At 50.2% G+C, this 20931-nt stretch overlaps 1 protein-coding gene across 2 annotated transcripts in view; it reads right to left on the bottom strand.

Annotated features, from left to right (window-relative positions):
- The window catches only part of PLXNA4 (plexin A4), a 450677-nt gene extending 442952 nt beyond the window's left edge, over nucleotides 1–7725 (bottom strand). Inside the window, exon 1 of one of the 2 annotated variants that reach the window (XM_027665966.1) lies at nucleotides 7437–7725. The gene's annotated coding sequence lies outside the window, so the exon portion shown is untranslated. Of the gene's footprint in view, nucleotides 1–6289; nucleotides 6520–7436 lie in introns of those variants that run through there. The other variant, XM_027665967.1, reaches the window with a different exon arrangement.
- Nucleotides 7726–20931: the final 13206 nt, after the last annotated feature.

The raw sequence follows: 20931 nt of genomic DNA, 5'->3' as shown, positions 1-20931 counted from the left end.
ATGGATGAACAGACATATTATTACAGAACTTAATGCAAACCCTTTGCACCAAATGGTGACACGCGATTACCAGTTTGGAAATAACTAAGCTCATTATAATGAAACGCTTCACTCAAATCCCCCTCCAAAGGACGGATCCGACGAAGGAAGGAACCTGTGACGGGAACATACTGGGGGGATTTGTTTAACCAGATCAGCCTGCTGGGCCAGCACAGCATGGTTGTTTGCCTCCAGCGTGGCTAAAGCCTGGAGTGCTGGAGAGCTTAACCCACCATCCTGCGTGGACAGGGTGGGCAGTGTCCCACACCCAGCTCTGGGGTCTTCTTGGCACGACCAAGAGCTGAAAAGAAGCACCTTTCAATAATAAATAATAATGCTAACTCTGTGTTTCTATAGCAACTCATCACCATAGCAGCTCAGCGCAGGAGGAGAACTCAGAGCTCATCCTGCCGTCTTCAGGGTGACGAGGCAACTGCCCTCCTGGAGGTGGCTTCAGTGGTGGGGCTTTAATCAAGAATTCACCCTCCAGATTGTCTCTGAGCACTGCCCCTCCCCAGGGAAGCTTTCTGGGAGGGGTCTGGATGCTCTGGAGGGGTGCAGTCAATGGTCCAGGGGATGATGGGGGTATAACAGCCTCAAAAGCACCAGGTATGGAGGTCATTACAACCCTCCAAATCAGTCCTGGGATCCAGGGTGGCTGGAAGGAAAGGAGACTGTGGTAGGGGACAACCCCTCCTCTAGCCAAGAAGGCACCACGAAGGGGAGAGTACAAAGGGTGAGACACAACAAAACAGAGAAAATGCCCAAAATTAGCCATGCAAATGCCAACCCCCTCCAGCACTTACACGTCTGGGGGTAACAGCTTGCAAAACTCCACCTGTTGCTCTGCTTTTAGCAAGAAACAGAAATTTGCACTAAAACCCAATAAATAAAGGGAGTTTCCCAAAACAGAGCAGAAACTGGCTTTTTTTAAGGTAACACATCAAGCAGACATGCCCATCCTAATTTGGGGGGGGCGAGGGGGGTGTTGGGTAGGTTTTTTCCCTCATAGATTGTTCTTTAAAGAAAAATCCAAGCAGAGCCTTTGACTGGCTCCACAACGGGTGTGGTTGTATTCCCAGCTCACCTCCTCTCCCTGGCAGGGCTGTGGTGACAGAGCCTTTGCCTTCAGTACAGAACAGTCTCCTGCTCCTCACCACCTCTGAAAGCCTCTTCCAAGTCAGCAGAAGAAGGTGACACTGCCCAGGGGTGGGACAGGGGCCGTTAGTGACTATTAGCCACGTACATGCTGCTATTCCTCAGGCTGGTGAGTGAGTTCCCAACCAGAACCTCCCTGGTTTTATCGTCTCACTTACAAAAAGTGGGTCATTTGTAAAGGTCATTAGAGCAAAACAACTGCTAGATGGTGGCTGAAGGGACAGTCACTTCTAGGAGACCACCCCCATTTGATAGATGAGCAAATAAAAAGCCAACAGACCCGTTCAGGGCCATGGGACAGCTCTCCAGCAAATCTGAGACTCCCTTTGGCAGCCCAGGATAAGTTTCCCTAAAGTAAAATAAAGCTGTGTAGCAGCACACCAAGCACTTGCTGTTCCATCAATAGGCAATTGTAAGAGGATACACCTCCTTAGTCTCTAAATGAGTTTTCTTTCCAGCACCACATTATAGACAAATCCCCTGTCACAAAAAACAAATAAATCCCTTTTCACAATCAAATATGCTCTAACCAAGTCAAACAGGGCCACACGCACGTGCGGCGAATCTGCAAACCTTGTCCCAAATTCCCAGCATGGCCATCTTCCCTTTGGGTCAGGGAAAAGGAGAAAAGAAAAGAGAGAAAGAAAACATTTAATAGGAGGAATGAGGTGGTAATTTCCCAGTTCAGCTGGGAATCCGTGTGTGGGATCCTCATGGCTTCTGTCTCAAAGCTGACAAAGCCTGGACTGACACAACACCAGTGCTTGAATTATGAGGGCTTCATCCAGGCAAGATATTTTTAATTTAAATCTTGCTGTAGTTGAGGACGAAGCCATCCAGGCTTTGATTTACTGCTAATTCACTGCTCCCATTCCTATAACTCCCAACTCAAGTCACCAAACAGTTGAACGCTGAGACACTCAAAAGTGAGGCTCTTCCTGAATGAGCATCAGGGGGCTGCTGGCAGCAAGTGCAAGTTCTCATTGAGAAGAAACAGCAAGTATATAAATATTAACCGTCTCCACACAGCCCCTGAGTCGAGCCTCACGTCACTGTTTCACAGGAAAACATTGCTGGGAATAAAACACCTCCACCACTCTCACCTTTCCTCCCTCGTGTGGCGTTTTATGCTCAAGGAGAAACAACACGTGGGTCGTGGTGGTTCATTTCATAAACATTTACATGCCTTTGGTGCAGGGTTGGTTCACCAAGCATCAAGATTTATCCCTCTGGCCCTTCCAGGAGCGGGGAGGAGGGGGAAGTGTGTGATATATATCATGCAAATGCCTGTAATGGAAACCTATCCCATATTATCTGTGTTAGAGCCACACATTCGTCCTGTCAGAAGGACAAGGCAAATTCAAGTGCCAGTCAGCTCCTGGAAATTTATTGCCAATGGCTGGGTGGGAAAGCCCCAGCAGACCACTCGTGTATGGATAATAGAGCTGGAAGGAAACTCAAGAGAGCGGGATGAAAACCAGGAGAGCTGGCAATTTAAGGTCTCCTTTTTGGGTCATCAGTGCAAATCCAGCCACGTTTAGTGGGAGGTTTTGTTTATCCCCATTGCAAAAGAAACCTGGGAATCTCAGCCTCTTGACTTTTGCGTCTGGATTTCTGTTTCCCAGCATGAAGTATCTAAGGAACACAGGAAAAACCTCTCAGCAGCAAAGCCTGGAGTAAAAGAAAGTCACAGAGTCTGCAAATGACCTCTCTAGTGATTCCCCCAGGTAAAGTCAAAGCCACCTGCTGACAGGAGGCATAGTGGGGGTGGGGGTTTCAACCCTGTAACTCAGGTCTTCAGGCTCTGAGAACTTGGTGCCTTCTACAAACAATTGGAGATGGAAGCAGCTGGGAACACTATATTTTAGCAAAAAGCTGGCTTCCCATGTTCCAGGAATCACCTGGCAAGGTTCACATCAGCTGGAGCTGCACAGGCTTGCAGGTGTATGAAGTGAAGTGGCCATGGGGTTTTCAAACCAAAGGGTGCCTGTTCAAAGCCTTCCCAGTATCTCTGAGGGCTCACAGAGGGGTTTTTAACAAAGGAAAGGGTACAGGGCAGATACCACCATACCCTGGTTCCTGTTGCAGGGGATGCAGACTTGGCACCTCTACCCTGGGTGGCTGCTCAGCACCTCACAAGGTTCAACCACTCGAGGATGAGTGAAGAACACGTGAAGAACAAAAAAAACTCAGTTCTTGTGGAATGAGTCAATAAAACCCCAAGGAAGAATGCCAGTTCCAGAAAATCACCACACACAATGTAGGTATCTCAGCACACCATTTTTGCAATGATCTCTCCATTCCCAAAGGTGATTAAAAGCATTTTGTACCAAATTTTTCAAAGACACGAGGACCAAGGTTCGTGAGGGCACAGCTGCCCCAGGCCAGTCCCCTAACCTGAGATGTTTGGTTGTCCCTGCCCATGGCAAGGGGTTGGAACTAGATGATCTTTAAGGTCTTTTCCAACCCAAACCATTCTATGATATTGTCTCATTTCATTAAAAAAATGAGTGTCCTGTTGTGACCAAGGACTGCTCTTGGCTGTCGAAGCACAACCTTTAGGGCAGGACAGCACTCCCTGCTCCCACCATCAAACTTGGGGTTCAGTTTGCACTTGGTGGTGATGAGTGAGAATTCCCATCAGTAAGTGCAGACTGAGCTTTTTGCCTCTCTGTGCCTCAGTTTCCCAACCCATACCATGGGAATGAGAGAACACTTTCCCACTGTTTTAAAATCCTTCAGAGCCTGAGCGAGAAACATCCGGGCGTAATTCTATGTAATTCTTTTTTTTCTCTCTATTTTTTTTTTTTTTTTTTTGGTCACAGGCTCCTTGAGAGCTCAGAGCTAAAGGATATAAAGCTCTTCTCACATGAAGACAGTCATGCAGGGAAGCACGCTCATCACTGATGCCCTGCAGTAAGTCAGTGGGTTGCCCAGACTCTCTGCACAGACGGGAAGTCTCGTTGCCTTGGGCGCCTGGAGCGGTTGGTGTCCATTAACTGAGTCTTGCAAGCAAGAAGGAGTAAGAAAGAGCCCTCTGAAGCCTTTAGTCACATTGGTGGGGACCAGAAAGGGCTTTTTATTTGAGTATCAAGCAGTTTGAGGGCTCTACCAAGGGAAACTCATAATCCAAAACACATCACTGGTTGTAGAGGGGAATTCATGGGCAAGACGTGAGGCTTCTGAGCCCCCTCTGCAAAGGGGTGTTGTGGAGTCTCAGTCTCAGCCATGGGGTCTCAATCTCAGCCATGGGGGACCTCATAAAGGAGTATTGTGAATAATAAATCAGGAGAAGCCAAGTGATTCCCGGGGCAGCACACCAATCTAGCTCGAAAACACGTGTAGGCAGTGCCAAGGCACAAACTTTGGCACCTCTAACTCCGAAACTCAACAGCTCTACCTCCAACACCCTCCCCACGTAGGATCCCAACGCGGAGCACGAGCCCACTGTGCCAGCGCCGTTCTCAGCTTTGCAGGGAGCTTCTCAGAGCTCCCTTCCAAATGAGAAATTAATTCCTACACGGCGTTAACCCTCAGCACGCCCGAGCACCGTAAGACCTTGCGGGGCTCCTCACCCTGGGGCGTGTGAGCTCGCGAATCGAACCCCGGCGCTGCCAGAGGGGGGTTTGGTTTCACGGCATCGAGGAAATTGGGAGGCAGAAACAAAGCGGTTCGGTAAAAGGAAAAAGATGCAACACAAAAGGGGCTCCGGCGTCCCTCCTCCCCTCCTCAACCTGCAAAAGTAGAGGATTCGACATGAAACCGGCTCCGGCAGCCCGGTGCCCCCCGGGATTCGGTTTCCAAAGACGGTTCCTGCCTTCCCGGCGAGGGATCTCAGCCGCTCCCGTGCCTGTGCTCAGCCCTTGGCTTTGCCACATCCACAGGCTTGTCTGGCACCAGGCTGGCTGCGGCGCAGAGAGGGATGCTGGCAGGTGAATGCGTGGGGGAAGGCTCGAATATTTCCTCTCCCCGTGGAGAAGTTCAGCATCTCCCTCTGGATTTGCGAGAGCGCTCGTCCCTCCTGCTCGCCAGGTGCTGGGCTGCTCGCTGAGCAGATTTAACACCAGCCCTCAGCGCCTACAAGGCAGTTACAATCACCAAGCAAATGCTTTCCCAACAGCACCGTGACTGATCATCAGCCTGGATTTTAAAACGCCCGTCTTGGACATAAACAACACTTAGATCATGCGGCTGTCAGTTATCGCGCATCGTATCGGTGTCGCCGCACGTTTAAGATGGGACAGAGGGAAAAAACCTTGGGCTGGTCCTTTCGGAAAGGAGACACCCCCACGGAGGATGGGTCTGGGCGCAGGAGGGATGAAAATCCCAGGCTTCCGTGCCGGGGCTGGGATTGCATGTTCAAACCTGGCTGCACACGGGAAGCAGACACACATCTGTTGCACCGCTGGAAGCCCGGCTCCGGCGAAGGATCCCGCACACAAACAAACAAGCACACGCTTCCCCAGGCAATTCAACCGCAAACAAAACGCTGCTCGCACCCCCTGGATCTTGAGCCAGTGGCTTAGCCAGGGGGGAAAGCACCTAATCTCGCACTGAGAGACACACGCCGTAACTAAAATCCCCGAGACGGCAAAGGCAGAGCAACCCCTCGCCCCGCGGGTCCTGCCCGCTTACGGGTTCCACCGGTTTCTACAAGCAAGACCCCGGTGAAACAGAGGACCGATAAAGAAAATAAGTTAGCACGCTTTATGCCTCCCGAAATATTTGTGCAGGGCTGGTGCACGCTCAAGATAAGTCCCTAGAAGGCTGCGAGCGGTTGCATAGGCTGTAAAAATCCCCTGACACACCATCATTGTTCCCGCGGAGCAATAGCATCCCCCAGCAATCTCAGGGGTCCCGATCCAAACCTTCCCTCTGCACCACTCACCCCCACCACCCGGAAAGCCTCAGAACCCGCTCGCTTTCCCCAAAACCTCTCATCCCAGTCATCGCATCCCGGCAGCGGAGGGAAGCCATGGAAAATCAGGTGCGTTCCCAGCGAGCTGTTTGGCGCGGCTGCCCGGCGGCAGGGCTGGGAAGCAAAGCGGGGTGGAAGTTTTACGGGAGAGGAGCACAGCCACACGCTCTCCACCTGGTCCTTTCCACGCAGGCGAGTCCTGAAGGTCCTACATCCGCATCCAGCACCGCGAACGCTGGCTGCATCCCTTCCCGGCACCCGGAGCAGATGGAGCCCCAGGAGGAGGAGGGTTTGCTCTGGGCTGGGGATGGAGCAGCCACATGCAGCCACTACAAACCCAAACAGCACTTAGCCCTGCTGGGGCTGAGCAAGTGGGTTTGTTTATCTGGGAGGAACTCATCTGCTGCCGGAGTATTAGATTTCCACCAAAACCATGTGCGGCTCGGTGTTTAGATCACTTCTCGCTGTCTACATAATTTAAGGGCATACGTCTGATAAACGCAGAGCATCAATACGCAGGTTTCGGTTGCAGCACAACACATGCACCGAGGGAAGGAGGGAGGTTTAGCAGCGCTGACTCCGCAGCCGGGATTTGGGCAGGAAAACTCTCCAGCACCTCGCGGGAAGAAAAAGGATAGAGGTCTTCCCTTCCCTCCTAGGTGCTCACCACCGGGGGTGGCCCATGTCCCCATCCCTCGGTCACCCGGGAGGTGTTATCCTCCCCGGGAATAGGGCTCTACCTCCAGCCCCGTCCAGCTGCAACCTCACCGGGAGCAGGAAAAGTTTGCTAATGCCTCCAGCCCCTCGCCCAAGGAAAGCGCTGGAGCATCGAAAGGGGAAAATACCCCCCGAGGGGAGGAAAATCCACAGCCGGGGGTGATGAGGGACGGGCTGCGCCGCTGGAGCCGCTACCCCCGGGGAGAAAAGTTGAGCCTTGTGCATGGGGGAAAAAGCCATCGGGGACCCGGGGACGGGGGGACACCGGGCACCGCGTCCCCTGTGCGCTGGGGATGTGGAGAAGGGGGGCTCCCCGATGCGACTCTCACCCCCCCCAGCATCCTCGCAAGCCGGGCCGGGAGGGGCGGAGGGGCCGTGCCCGAGCCCCCCGGCTCAGCCCGCTGTCCGAGGGGGTCCCTGTCCGCCAGCCTCGACCCCCTCCCCAGGACCCGGGGTTGGGGAGCAGCCCCTCCCAGGACCCCGCTCCACCGCCGCCAGGTGTGCGGGGCAGGTACCGCTGCAGCCCCGCCGGCCCTCCCGGGGCATCCTCCGGGGATCCTCCCGCAGCCCCTGCCGCCCGGGCGGGGCGAGGGGGGCTCCTTACCTGGCAGTGCTCCTCGCTTGCTTTGGGTGGGTTTTGGTGTATATATATATATATATATTATTTTTTTTTCTCTTCTCCTTTCCCCCCACTTCAGTCTTCAGAGCAGGCGCCGCATTGACACTGCAGATGGTCTCCGTGTGCGTGTGTGTGTGCGTGTGTGTGTGTGTCACTCTCTCCAATCCCAAATACTCCACGGAGGCGGAACACGGAGCCCCTCTCTCTGCACTGGGCAAACCGTGTCTGGCTCGCCCAGAGCCGGTGTGGGGGGGGAAGCGCGGGGCGGGGTGGGGGGGAGCCAGGCAGCGGAGCAGGCAGGCGGGGTGCAGGCAGGCGGGCTGCAGGCAGGGGATGCGCTACGGGGCCATGCCCAGCTCGGCGCCCGGCACCGCGGCCTCCCGCCCGCCGGGGAGGGCTCGCACTGCGGCTGTCTCGCCAGCCCTTCCTCCCCAGCCCTCCTCCTCGCCAATGGTGGCTGCTGCGGGAGCGGGCTTGGACACCCAGGCTCTTTTGCCAGCGCAGGCACACACCCCTCTTCCCCCCCCCCCCAAAAAAAAAATAAATAAAAAATAAAAAAAACAACCGGAGAGGTGTGGAAGTGCGGCGGCAACGCCAGCCCAATACACCAGGGAAGGATAATAAAAAATGACAATAATAATTAAAAAAAAAATTAAAGCGGTAATAAAAATCTCTTTCTATCCTTTTTCTCTTTCTTTCCTTTTTTTTTTTTTTTTTTATCTTTGCAGAGAGAGTGGCCGGTTGCTCCTCCTTTTCTCCAGCCCACCCACCTCTGGGAGAGAGGAGAAGGCGGAGGAGCGCAGGTTGTCTCTGGAGGGGGGTCCCCCGAGCAGCTTTTCGTCGTCCTAAAGTTTGCAGGGGATGGGGAAAGGGATGGGGATGGGGACGGGGAGGGGAGCGGGGCCGCCTCCCGGGGCTGCCGCCGCCGCTCTCCCACGGCTGGAACTCCGGCTGCCTGGATTCCTCCTCCTGTGCCTTCCCTCGCTCCTACTCACTACTGACACCTAGGATCTCCAGCCTGATTGGGCTAATTGGGAAATGTCTCTGCCCAAAAAGAAAAAAAAAAAAAAGAAAGAAAGAATAAAATCCAAAACCCACTCAAGGTGCTGCTTCCCCCCATTCCTTCGCCAGAAAAACCCTTCCCGGCCCTGGCATCTGTTTTCCCTTCCCTCTCCAGCCTGTGCTCCGCTGCTCTCCTCCGGCTTGGACACACCGAGGAGGAGAGCGGATCAGAGCGGGCGTGGGGAGGCTCAGAGGAAGATCAATCTCTCAGCCTGGGTGAGCAGTAATCCTGGAGAGCGGCTGCAAGCTGCTCCGCTCGCCGAGGCTTCCTTTAATTCCCGGCAGCCGCAGGAATAATGGTATTTTTTTATAAGCTGTTAGTGCTTCCTGCCTGAGTTTGGTGTCCGGCAGGATGCCCCAGGGAGCAGATCCCGCTCCACAAGTTCATTCCCACCGTGCAGAGACCTGATGTCCTCTCTGCAGGTAATATCCGAGCTCTCCTCCGGCCAAAAGCGGAGTAGACAGCAGATGGTGGGGAGGAAGGGGATGCTCTCAGGGTGTTGATGGCAGCACGCAGCAACAGGGCTGCCTTCCCCTGGGAGCTCTGATGCCACGAGGATGGGCACCTTGAGCAGGTCTAGGGAAGAGTGTAAGTGAAGACATTCTTTTCAGGAGTGTTGGCCCATCAGGACAGGAAAGGGAAAACTCTGGGGGGTGATCCTACAGCTTCCCGCTCCCCAGTAGAAGGCACCCAGCAGGGATGCAGGGGGTGGCTGGTGAAGGGGGTCCCACCACTCGTGGCAATCAATAGCCATGATCAGAGACAGGGATTGTCCCTCTGGAGGAAGGAATTGCCTCTCCGGGGCAGCTTGTACAGCACCAGGCACAGCAGGACTCCCCCTCCTCCCCACAGCCTCTCCCATTCACAGAAAATCAGGCTTAATCCGAGCTTTGTATTTTTAATTATCTTAAATTTATGCCACGAAACACGGGGGCCGGGGGCTGTCTATTTGCATCCTCCAAGATATTTATTTTTAAACAATATCATGTTTTCCTTAAAACAAGTTTTATCTCCCGGGCTCGTGCCTGAGCGCGCCTGTGTGTGTTTTGCCTGAGCTCTGGTTTACATTTCCTGATGGATGGATGGGGATTCAGAGCCCTTTTTTTTAAGGTGGTGCATAAAATGTATTTATTATTCTTTATCTCCTGCCTCTTGCAAGGAGTCATTTGTTTTCATTCAGAGAAATGAACACTATGTGAAGCCTGAAGAGTAATAACACAGCAAAATGACAATGGAAGAGCGAGACAGAAATCTGAGAGATACAATGGCAGGTTAGTAACCTCTAAAGATCACTTCAGCTGTAAGCAATACAGTATTATTTAATGTCCAGTCTGGCTTGCAGCTCCATTTAATAAAAACATATGAAAATCTCTGGGAAATTTGGTCTTCCATTTAAAACCAGGCTGTTCCGCTAAACAGGGATAATCTGGATATGCCGAGATTACTTCCCGCTATCTGGTGGGAAGGAAGAAATTAAGAGGAGTTCTTTCTGCTTCTTAAGACAATGGCACGAGTCAATATATGCCTGTGCTGTTTGGGTTCATGAAGGAGTGAGTGACAAATGGGACTTTATTTATAGGCCTTTTCATGAACTGGGCAGCGGGGGCGGAAAAGGGTTAGGGCTGGAAAACCCAAATGACCTCCCCTGACCCGTGAATAACTACAGTAAAAAGGCCCAAGGACAAGGAGGGTTCAGGCTCACCCTGTTGTCATCAAGTGGATATTTTTCCCCCCAGGTCACAGCTAAAAATCAGGGAGAGAACCTGGGCACCCCCACTGCTCCATTCCTGGGGGAAAACCCACCAAACAGCACCAAAGCTGCTCTCAGCATCCTCTGGGAAGAGGCAAAATCATGTTGTCTCCATCCAAAGAGCCTGATTTCCCTCCTGCTGCCCCAAAACACCCTCCATTGCTCATGAAGTCCTGGATGCCAACAGCATCTCTGCATCCCTCTGTAGTTCCTCCCTCTCCAGCAAGCAGGAGAGGTTTGCAGGCAGCAAACAGCACACACATCCTTTCATTTCATGCCTTATTACCTCAGCCACACACAGGGATCACTCCCATCAGCACCCAAAGAACAGAAAACACCTATTCTTTCCGAGGATATACATCTGTACACTTTTAGACTCCAATAACAAAGCAGAGGAGCTAATTTAAAGAAAGAGGAACTAATAAAAAAAGAGAGAGAGAGAGAAGTAAGAATCTAAATTGGGCTTGGGGATTTTCTTATCATTGTTTTGCCCCGCCATTTTACAAGTTTGTTAAACCAACACGGTATTTAAGTTGCTGAAAGCCGGAGCTGGTTGTTAAAAGCTCCGGGCTTGGGCGAGCGCAGCCACCGCTAAAACCCAACATCGCAGCGCCACCTGCAGCGACCGCGCTTGGTGGCAGCTCCAAAATCCCTCAAACCCGGTGAAACCTAAAAAAAAAAAAAAAAAAAAAAAAAAAAAAAAAAAAAACAACAAACACCATAAAAGAAACGGGGAGAGGGCTGCTAACTTATAATTTTGTTCCTCTAGGTCTCTTTTTCACTCCCTTCTGCCATCCGGTGTTTCAGGTCCTTCCAACTCACCCCTCTCCTTTGACGCACGAAAGAAAATTGTCCCCTCCTGAGGAGCTGTCACCGTCCCCGCCACCGACAAAGGATGTCTTTATCATGCTGGTGGAGGGGAGAAAATTCATTGCGAGCCGGTTTAAAGCTCGTCCAGGGCTCTGCGTTGTCGCTGTGACATCCCCGGGAGGGAAAGGGTGAGCTCAGTTCTTGGTCTGGGTTCTGGCTGCTGGGGGTGTCACACTGTAAGATTTTGGCAGCTTTACCAGCTTCAGGAAGGGTTGTGTCGACAGAAAATGAGACAGAAATGCTGTCAAAAAAATGTAAGAGAAGTTCCCAGGGAAGAGGATTGTGTCACTTGGTCACCTGGCCACTGCCTTCCCCTCTGTTTGTAGCATCTTTGCAGCCAATTTCTAACGAGGGGTAGAGAAAAAGCCCTTTAGAGGGTCCATCTCTGCCATTCTCCATTTGTGCTTTGTCCAGTATATCTTTGAAGTCTCGGGGGTTTGCACATTGGTTTATTTGAGAAACCCAGGGTGTCCTGGCACGGAGCAGAGCTGTGCAAGGTGCCCTTTCTCCTCCGCCACTGATTTGCTGCACAGCCTCAGGCAACTCCCTTAACTTCCCTGCCAGTCCTTGCAGGGACGATTTTTTTGGCAGGTTTCTTAGTAGGGCATTTATTAAATAACATTTTTCTCAGTTATCTAATGCCTGCCCCTTCCCAGCCCTTTAGCAGTGTCAAACAGAGGTGAGGTTTGCCTTCCTTTTTTTAACCCCACTTGTTTGGATGTTTTTTGTGGGAAAGCAAAACCTCCTTTCACACTGTCCCAGCAACTCACAGAGGCCTCAGAGCCCTCCAGGGCCTGACTGTCCCCTCCCTCTCCAGAGCTCCTTCCCATCGGAGTGTGTTCCAGTCCATGTCAGCACCTGGATTCAGACACTAGTTCACCAACCTCATCTGAGTTACAGGAGGACTTCCAGAGTTATTCAGCCCAAATTTCCTCTCTTTGTTGTAATTTCATTACTTTTTTCTCCCTTCTCTGTCCCTTCCCATCTCCACTTCACCAGCAATGTGCCATGGCAGGTGGAGCCTGTCTTTCCAAGTGATGGAAAGAAGGATGCTCATCCCACATCCCTCGTCCACCCAGAGGGGGATTTATGATGTACTGAGGCCAACAGCATCATCTGCACATCTTCCCAACCCACCCACCCTCTCCTTGTCCCAGCCTCCCCCCTCCCGGCCAACTCCGGAGCCGTCCCTCCACTCACCCTCTGCCCTCCCCCCTGGAAACTCCCCAGGGAACGATTTTTCTCCTTCTCCCTTCAAATATTTGCCGACCATTATCGCCGGCGGTCACACCCAGGCTGTCGTTAGTCCAAACAAAACAGAAGGGGGATGGACACGGGAGAGGGGCAGATGGACGGGGGCAGGGTGAGATGGGAGCCAGGGGAGCAGTCAGCCCGTAATGATAAGGGGAGTATAAAACACAGGCTGGGGCTGTCGAATTAAATGAGGGGACGCCGGAGAGGGGCTACTTTAAACGGCAGGAGACGAGTGAAAGGGAGTAATATTGGGAGCAGGCAGGTGGAGTGATAAGATACAACCGGGGAAAGTCAGACAATTTCATTGTTTTTTTCATTTTGGAGGACAATACCAATAAGAAGAGCAATCAATCCCTGCTCCGGAGGGCTGGAGAGCACTGGGGGGGGAGGAGGGGAGGGAGATAAGGAGTGGGGAGGTTTTGGGAGTGGAGGGATGAGATGGAGAAATGGGCAGAAAGGCAGAGGAAAGCAGGGTAGGGACACGCAGGAGGAACTGGAGTCTGGGAGGTGAGAGGGGAAGGCTGCATACCAACACTGGGGGCACATGGCATTGAAAGGGGCTGCTGGTTCAGCTAAGGAGAAGCAATGCTCAAATCAGAAGAAATCCAAAAGAAAACAGGACATCCTAAAGAGAGGAATCCAGAGATCAGGGCTTTAATTTGGGATTTCAGAACCTGGGTCAGACTTGCTGCTGTGGTGCAGCTCCTGGGGGATGCTCCAGTGGGTACCACAAATGCAGGAGACAGGACAGGAGCCAGGATGCAGATTTTCCCAGGATGACCCAGCCCTGCCCAGCCCTTGCAGTTGGTAATAATCTAGAAAGGTATTTTAGGAAGTTTGCCTCCCTCAGACGTTGGGAAAAGGATATGCAAAATACACTTCACAGCCTACAAAATCTCACAGCTAATTGTGGACGTCACTCGTGGCTACTCCTCAATAGGGATATTTATAAAGCCTCTTTCCTACGTAGCTTTGGCATTTTCCTCACTCAGGGAACATCCACCCAGCCACCCACTCCCAAAAACTTTCAGGGCTAAAATCATCTCACTGCCTGTCAAACTGCCCCAAATCAGCAGTGGGCCCTGATAGGCAGCACACGGTGAAAGGTTTGTTTTGTCAGAACACCAGGCTCCAAGAAAATAACTGAAAATTATACAAACCAAGCCCAACATTTGTGATTTTTTTTTTTTGTTGCTGCAATTCATGATTTTTAAGCCAATTGCATGGGGATAGGAGGGAGGGAGGAGGGGGGGAAGGCTAGCCCATATTTTTTAGCATGTGGGGTTGGCAGCACGCAGAGTTACCCACTTAGTGAACGTGGGAGACAGAGAGGGGGAGAAGCATAAGCTCATCTTGGGATGCTGTGGGAACCCCAGTGAAGAATAGCTATTCTTATATGTCAGCTCCATCACCATGGTATCAGAGAGGAAGAACAGAAGGAGAAATGACAGAAAACAGGGGGGAGTGGAGCAGGGTGACTGAAGACATAAATGGGAAGGGGAAGAGAAAGACATTTCCCTGATGAACAAAATCACTTGTTAAGTAGTTGGTGCACAGTCACACCAGTACCCTGGGATTACACACTGGGCCCTTTAAAAAGCTCCCCTTAACATACTCCCATATTCCCAAGAGTGTGTCCTCTCTCTAAGGCTGAAGTGAGGCTTGTTCAGCCAGCCCTCCCTAGAAGCTTAAAAAACCCCATATATACACACGTATAACAACAGACCAGCTGCCTTCTCCACTTTGTTTACTGGTAGGACCTATACAAAATGCATTGACTTGCTCTCCTTTTACCCTGTGCTGGGTGGATCCACCTGTGGCGAAAATTGGCTGTGCAAGAGAACAGCTTTGAAGATCTGTGACCCCTTTGCAGAGCTATAAACTGATGGTGCAGCACCTCAAGAGTACAAATTCCAACTTTTTTTCCCCCTCTAAACCCAATTTTTTTAGCTCTTTCCATCTCTGAGTGGTTACAAATTGCCAAGCAAATCAAGATAATGGTCTGGAGTTCAGCCTTTGACTATGGCCACTGAGGATGTTTGGAGCCACCACCCACAGTCACATAACCAAAATCTGGGACAAGAGGCTTCCCCTCTGTAGGGGAACACCCTCGGAATTTCTATATTATTCCTGTGGATATTCCCATCACCAGCAACTTAATTTGTCTCTAAATCATGCTGAGATCTCCACCTCTCTGCTTCCTCCACTTCCCAACCTCATGGGAAAAGCTCCTTCATTCAGGGACAGCAAAAGGGGCAATGATTGACCTTTCTCACACTCATGATTATTTTGCTTGTTCTCTACCACCCAAACCATCGTGTGCTCCTCTGGGGGAGTCTGTCCATCCCAAACTCCTCCCAGGTGGGTGTCAAGTCTCTTCTCCCAGGCCACCAGCAGTAGGACAAGAGGGCACAGTCTCAAGCTGTGCCAGGGGAGGTTTAGGTTGGACATCAGGAAGAAATTCTTCACAGAGAGAGTTCTCAGCCATTGGAATGGGCTGCCCAGGGAGAGGGTGGAGTCACCATCCCTGGAGGTGTTTAAGGACAGGCTGGATGTGGCATCAGTGCCACGGGGTGGGAACCACGGTGGAGTTTTAGCGAGGGTTGGGCTCGATGATCTTGGAGGGCTTTTCCAACCCGGTGGATTCTGTGATTCTGTGATTCATATTTTGGATCATCTGCAACACCTACTTCCCTCCCATTTCTCTTTCCACCCAGACCAAGCTCTCGGGCTGCAGGGCTGCCTCACATCATGAAGTTGCTCAGCACTTGAGTCAAAGCCTCTGAACAAAATAACTCAACGTCATCTCTTTAAGCCCAGGTCACCTCATGCAGCTCCTGGCCCCGATGTCTCCATTAGGGCCTGTGAATTAAGCAGCTCCACTCCATCTCTTTGAAGCCATTTGACTCCTCAGCCAACAACCAGGCAGCAGCATCCCTTCCCCTCCTCCCTCCCCACCTCCTGACACCTTTGGACAAATCCTCACTGAAGGAATAACAGCTGCTGGAGGTGTGAGCTGGCCATGCACATTGTAACCCTTTATTATCTGGGGACCCCCTCTCAAATGTACAGAGAGATAATGTTAATGGAATGATGCATTTGGTCTGATCTGGAGCTGTCTCAGAAAGATAAATGCCGAGGCAAAGCAGAAGCATTTAATCAAAAAATAAACTACCTCAATATGTTGTGTATTATTACTTTTTTTTCCTCCTAAAGAAGCAAAGCTTGGTCCTGTCACGGCATGTTATTTTGCCAGCATTATCTCTGTTATTTCTAAATAATTCCATTTAGTGCTGGTGATGGGTAGGAGGGCTGAGATACAAAATCAAATTAATTAGAGTGACCCAACAAACTCATGTTTGCATTGCGAGATGCAACATGGCAGCAAATCTAGCTGAGAACAAATTGCATTCCAATTAATTTAAGGAAAAATAATTTGGGGCATATCAGGTTTATTTAGGATCAATTTTAATAAGCTAAAATAAAGTCAAGGCAGTGGGTGATACCATCAGCCAGTCAAAAGCCAACTTTGATAGAGGTTTATACAGCTGAATGACAGTTACTTTCAAAGCCTTTATTAGAAAAGTTGGGGGTTTTTTTGGAGTGGTTGGGACAATTAAAAGAGCACCTTGATTACAGCCTCTGGAAATATTAGTAATGAATAAATTATCCGGCAGGTTTGACCCTCCCTTTCTTCACATCATTTCCAAATAATTGAATTCCCTGCCATATTTCGAGACATTGCTTTCAGTTCACCTGCAGAGGAGGATGAGTGGATCCAGTTGACTGGTGAGCAGTGCTGCATGTTCTGATAGACCAGGTTTTGGGGGCTTTGGGAGGGGGTTTCCAAAACAAGGTTTTATTTTGCAAGTGTTTTCCTGACATGTTCCCAACCCAGTGTTCCTGCACAGGTCTTTTCCCAACCTTAATGATTCTATGATTCCAGACAAACAGCAGCACCAGATCCTGGATGTGTAAGTCTTCATGGCCAGAGAGGGTGTGGATGTGTTTGGCCACCTCCCACCTGCATCCCAGAACATCAGGAATAGACTCATGATGGGTTAAATCATCAGGAGAGATTAAAGAACATCAGATGGGCCTCAGCTGAAAGAGGCAAAGCCATGGGGAGCCTCAGGTGGGATTATGGACCTACTTAGGATGTTCTGCTCTACTCCAGTCCAGGGTCAGCTGTTCTCACTGAGACTGGAAGCACCTTGTACAGGAGCTTACTCCAGAGGCAATTTGATGAGAATCATCTCCAGGGCAGCAGTTCTGGAACACACAGGACTGCAGGCAGCATTCCCAGCCCTGCCTTCACTCACCACAGGAGTGATAGAATGGACCAGGACAGAGCCACAGATAAAAATCAGGGAATCACAGAGTGGTTTGGGTTGGAAGAGACCTTAAATACCATCTCATTCCACTCCCCTGCCATGGGCAGGGACACCTTCCACTAGCCTGGGTAGTCGTTAACCACAGTTTCCCCTGTGCTACACTTGCTGTTCCAGAAAAACAGGACACAAGCCCCAGTGCTCAGGGCTTAACCCACCAGGACATTTTTCTTAGCGTGATTTAAATGTTGCTTTCACTCCTTCCCCATTATCAGAGAGATCAGTGTCTGATGGCCAATATTTGGAGGTACCTGTCTCTCCCCACTGAAGCCAAATGAGCATGAGATTGCCATCAGTACATGCCAGGCCACGAGACATTATAGAAATTTAAAGGCCTCTCAGTGATTTATGGCTCTTTAATCAAGGGCTTTTAATATTTAATTACAAAGCTACAGGAGTTGTCTTTATTTCTGAAAAATCTGTTTGGGGGGAGTTGGAGAACATGAAACTTGACACGTTCTACCCATCCTGGGACCACAGAGCAGAGGGAGAGAGGGTGGGCAACGGGAGAAATAAAACACAGCTTTTTCCTCGTGGCTTTAAGATCCTTCAGTAATTTAAGGTGATAAATTAGCCTTCATTATTCTCAAGGAGCTTGAGAAACCATGAAAGACTCATCAGAGGATCATGCTACAGATGCAACAGGCAGCATCTTGCAGAGAAGATGTCCAATGCAGCACAAAAGATGGTCAAATGCAGAAAATGATGATCAAGGCCAAGTCTATCCTACTCCCCATCCTTCCTGTGGCCCCTTGTGATGCTCCTCTGGCAGGTGGGAGAGGGTTCTCCAAATTCCTGCTGTGGCTGGGAAGGGGGAGTGCTTGGATTTGGGATGCCTGCAGCAAGGTGGTCACACCTGGCACCCAGCTCAGGCATCACCCCCCTGCAGATACTTCTCAGCCAACACTCAGGGGCTGCCATGCCTTGGATAAATGCCTGAATATTCCCTAAAAGGCTAAAAATGCCTCTTTTTCTCTTTTTCTTTTTTCTATTTTTTTTTTTCTGAGCACCAAAGGAGGCTTTGAGGTGAGTATCTTAAACATAAACATCTCCAGTTAAATGAGATGAATCCTGCCCTGTGACTGGTGTAGCAGAAGAAAAATGACCCTGTGAGGATCTTGCTGGGACACCTTGCTCGTGGTTCCTGCTCAGTGAACATTTTGTGGTGTCTAAAGAGCAGAAAAGCAGGAAAAAAAAAGAAGGAAAAACAGAGTCTCTCCCCATACCCCGAGCAGGTGGTCCATGAACTCAAGTCTCTCACAGCCACAGGCTGAAAAAGTACTTCTGCCCTTGCCAAAACAGCCTGGGAAGAAATTGCATTATTTTTTTCCTGACAATTTTATTTTATGCCTGAAATAAAGCCAATTGCCAGCTTAATGTCATTTGTATGCTGGGTGGGGGAGGTGGATCTGGGCATCAGGAGGGCTCAGCTTTGCCCTGGCAGGCTGGTGACCTTCAGATGGGAGCATATCCCTACTTCCACTGCTTCTCTTCTCAAGTTTGGACTTAATTTTGGAGCTGTTTGCATCCAGGGCTGCCTCTCATTATGTATGTGGGTGCTGCCTGCCACAGCAGAGATGTGATCTTGCTTGTGGCCTCTGCAGCTCCTCTAGTACAAATAATAATTTCCATCCCATCTATTCTTTTGTTTGCTACTGATCTATATTAAACAGTTGGTGATGACTACATTTATGGGTGATTATTGCACTTATGCTGTGTTAAATCTAAATGTTTGTTTGTCTTTATGTGGTCTCTGTGTGTGTGTTTGCCCAGCTTTTAACTTTATGTATTGCAGAGTTCCTTAATTATGAAATCGATAAATTTTTTAAACTTGTGACTCTTGCACAGACAGAAACCCACACACTGCCCGTGGCTGTTTGTGACAGTGATTCTTGTCTTGGGCTTGTGGCAGAACACAAAACTCTGCTACAGGAATAAATAGATTTTTTTTAGTGTGTCTGGTGTTTTTTGTGCTGGTAGCAATTAGTTCTTTGTTAGCTTGGCTCGTCCTCTAGTTCTTATCAAAGCCTTCCTCCTGCAAGCTGTTCTCATCTCCCTGGAGGCTTGTGGACTTCCATGAAAGACATGACCAGTAAAGGTCAGTGCCCAGTGGTGTCTGTGGAATCAAAAAGCTTGGAGAGAGGGGTTCAGTGCCCATGGGTGTCTCTTGTTTCACAGGCTGCTGACAAGGATTCATTCCAGACCTTAAGTAGCTCCAGTTTGCTCAGTAATTAATTTCTTAATATCCCATCTATCCCTGCCCTCTGGCACTGGGAAGCCATTTCCCTTGTCCTGTCACTCCATGCCTTGTCCCAAGTCCCTCTCCAGCTCTCCTGGAGCCCCTTTAGGGACTCTCAGGTCTCCCTGGAGCCTTCTCTTCTGCAGGTGAACATTCCCAGCTCTCCCAGCCTGGCTCCAGAGCAGAGGGGCTCCAGCCCTCAGAGCATCTCCATGGCCTCCTCTGGACTCTCTCCAGCAGCTCCACACCCTGATGTTGGACCCCAGAGCTGGATTCCATGTGGGATCTCACCAGAGCAGAGCAGAGGGGCAGGATCCCCCCCTTTCCTTACTGCTCACGCTGTGGGATCAGCCCACAGGGAATTTTGGGCTGTCAGTGCACAGGGCTGGGTCATGTGGAGTTGCACGAAGGAATTACGATTAGCTGAGCATCAAACCCATCTCTCCCTCATTCTGGGAACAACACACAACACCCAAAGCACCCATTTGCTTGATTTAGGCTCTGCTCCCACTCCCGTTTCCCCCTGGCTGTGCCTCAGCTTCCCCTGTGGGGTTGTAGTAACACGGGAGCACGTCACAATCATCAGCATTTCTCCCACTCCCCAGAATCCTGAAGCTCCTCCAGACAATTAAAACCTGTGAATTGACAAATCCATCAGCCAGTGCCCACTGCCCAGCACTTGGTGCTGCCTGTCATTGATGAGGAGCTGCAAACCTCCCACGAAGCAGGAGCTGTAGCCACTCATGTAAACACGAGCTAATCAGCAACCAGCATTAGAGAAGTGTAGTCAGGTGGTGACCCCAATTTCTTTTATTTCAGCCCGTATTTCTCAAGCAGCAGCAGCTCAGAGCAGCTCTCACTCTCTCTTTCTTTGCCACTTACATCTAATTAGGATCCATGCCCACAACGAGCTGAAGCATCTGTAATTAAACCAAACCACAGTTCACTGAGGTGGCTGAGTGTGGCAATTTTTGGCATGGCTGGAGGCCAAGGGTTTGGTGGGAAACAACCACAAAGCTTTTTACTGTGTTCAAACTGCTGCTGGGAGTCCTAGAAATGCACATCAGTGGGGGCACACACTCCTTCCCAAAGTGTTGCCCAAAGGATAGGTCTGGAAGGGTTGTTAGTGATGCCACAGCCAGGATTTTGGTTAAGCCCTGTGCATGGGCTTAACCAAACTGCCAGTCAGCCTCAAGCTCGGCATCTTTAGCTTTGTAATCCTATTTTACGACCATTTTGTGGGTAAAAATGAGGAAGGAAAGCAGAACCGTGTTGACACACAATGTTAACTCTCCCTAAAAATGTGATATTTACCCCTGTACAAGAGTATTCTCTGTCAGTACAGGTAAATTCACCCCTCCCATATAGTTAATAATTACAATATGATGTTTGGGAATGTTCACATCTGAGATCAACCTGGACCACTGATTTAATTTTTAAAATCCCCATCTTTAAGCACGCTGATTCCACCCCCAGAAAATATCAACACAAACATGTTAAATCTCGTGCAGACTCGCCTGAGATTGGACAGATGATTCACAGAATTGTTCAAAAGGGGAAAAAGATCACTTCCCTTAGCCAAAATTTATTTGGTATCACTACACAGCTCTCACTGTCTCCGGCACCAACCTGAAATTACCTTTCTCATGTTAAATCAGGAATAGCGAGGGATTCTAATCCTGGTGCTTGGGTGAGCTGAAAACCAGGGAGAAGGAATCCCAGATCCAATTGCAATTCTGAGGGAAACATAGGAGCATAATTGGCGTCCAAAAGCAGCCTGTGGATGTAAGTCCCTGCTCGGAGCCAAAGGCAGGAGTCAGGTGTTTCCAGATCCCCCTGGTCCCACGTGGTCAGAAATGTGATATTACGACTCATTGGAAAACCTCAATTTTGTTACAGCATTAAAACACACC

This window comes from Corapipo altera, unplaced genomic scaffold (assembly GCF_003945725.1).
Source record: "Corapipo altera isolate COAL_440 unplaced genomic scaffold, ASM394572v1 178, whole genome shotgun sequence".
Classification (NCBI taxonomy): Eukaryota; Metazoa; Chordata; class Aves; order Passeriformes; family Pipridae; genus Corapipo; species Corapipo altera.
The sequence above is the reverse complement of the archived record's forward strand: the minus strand, read 5'-3'. Positions and strand labels throughout refer to the sequence as shown.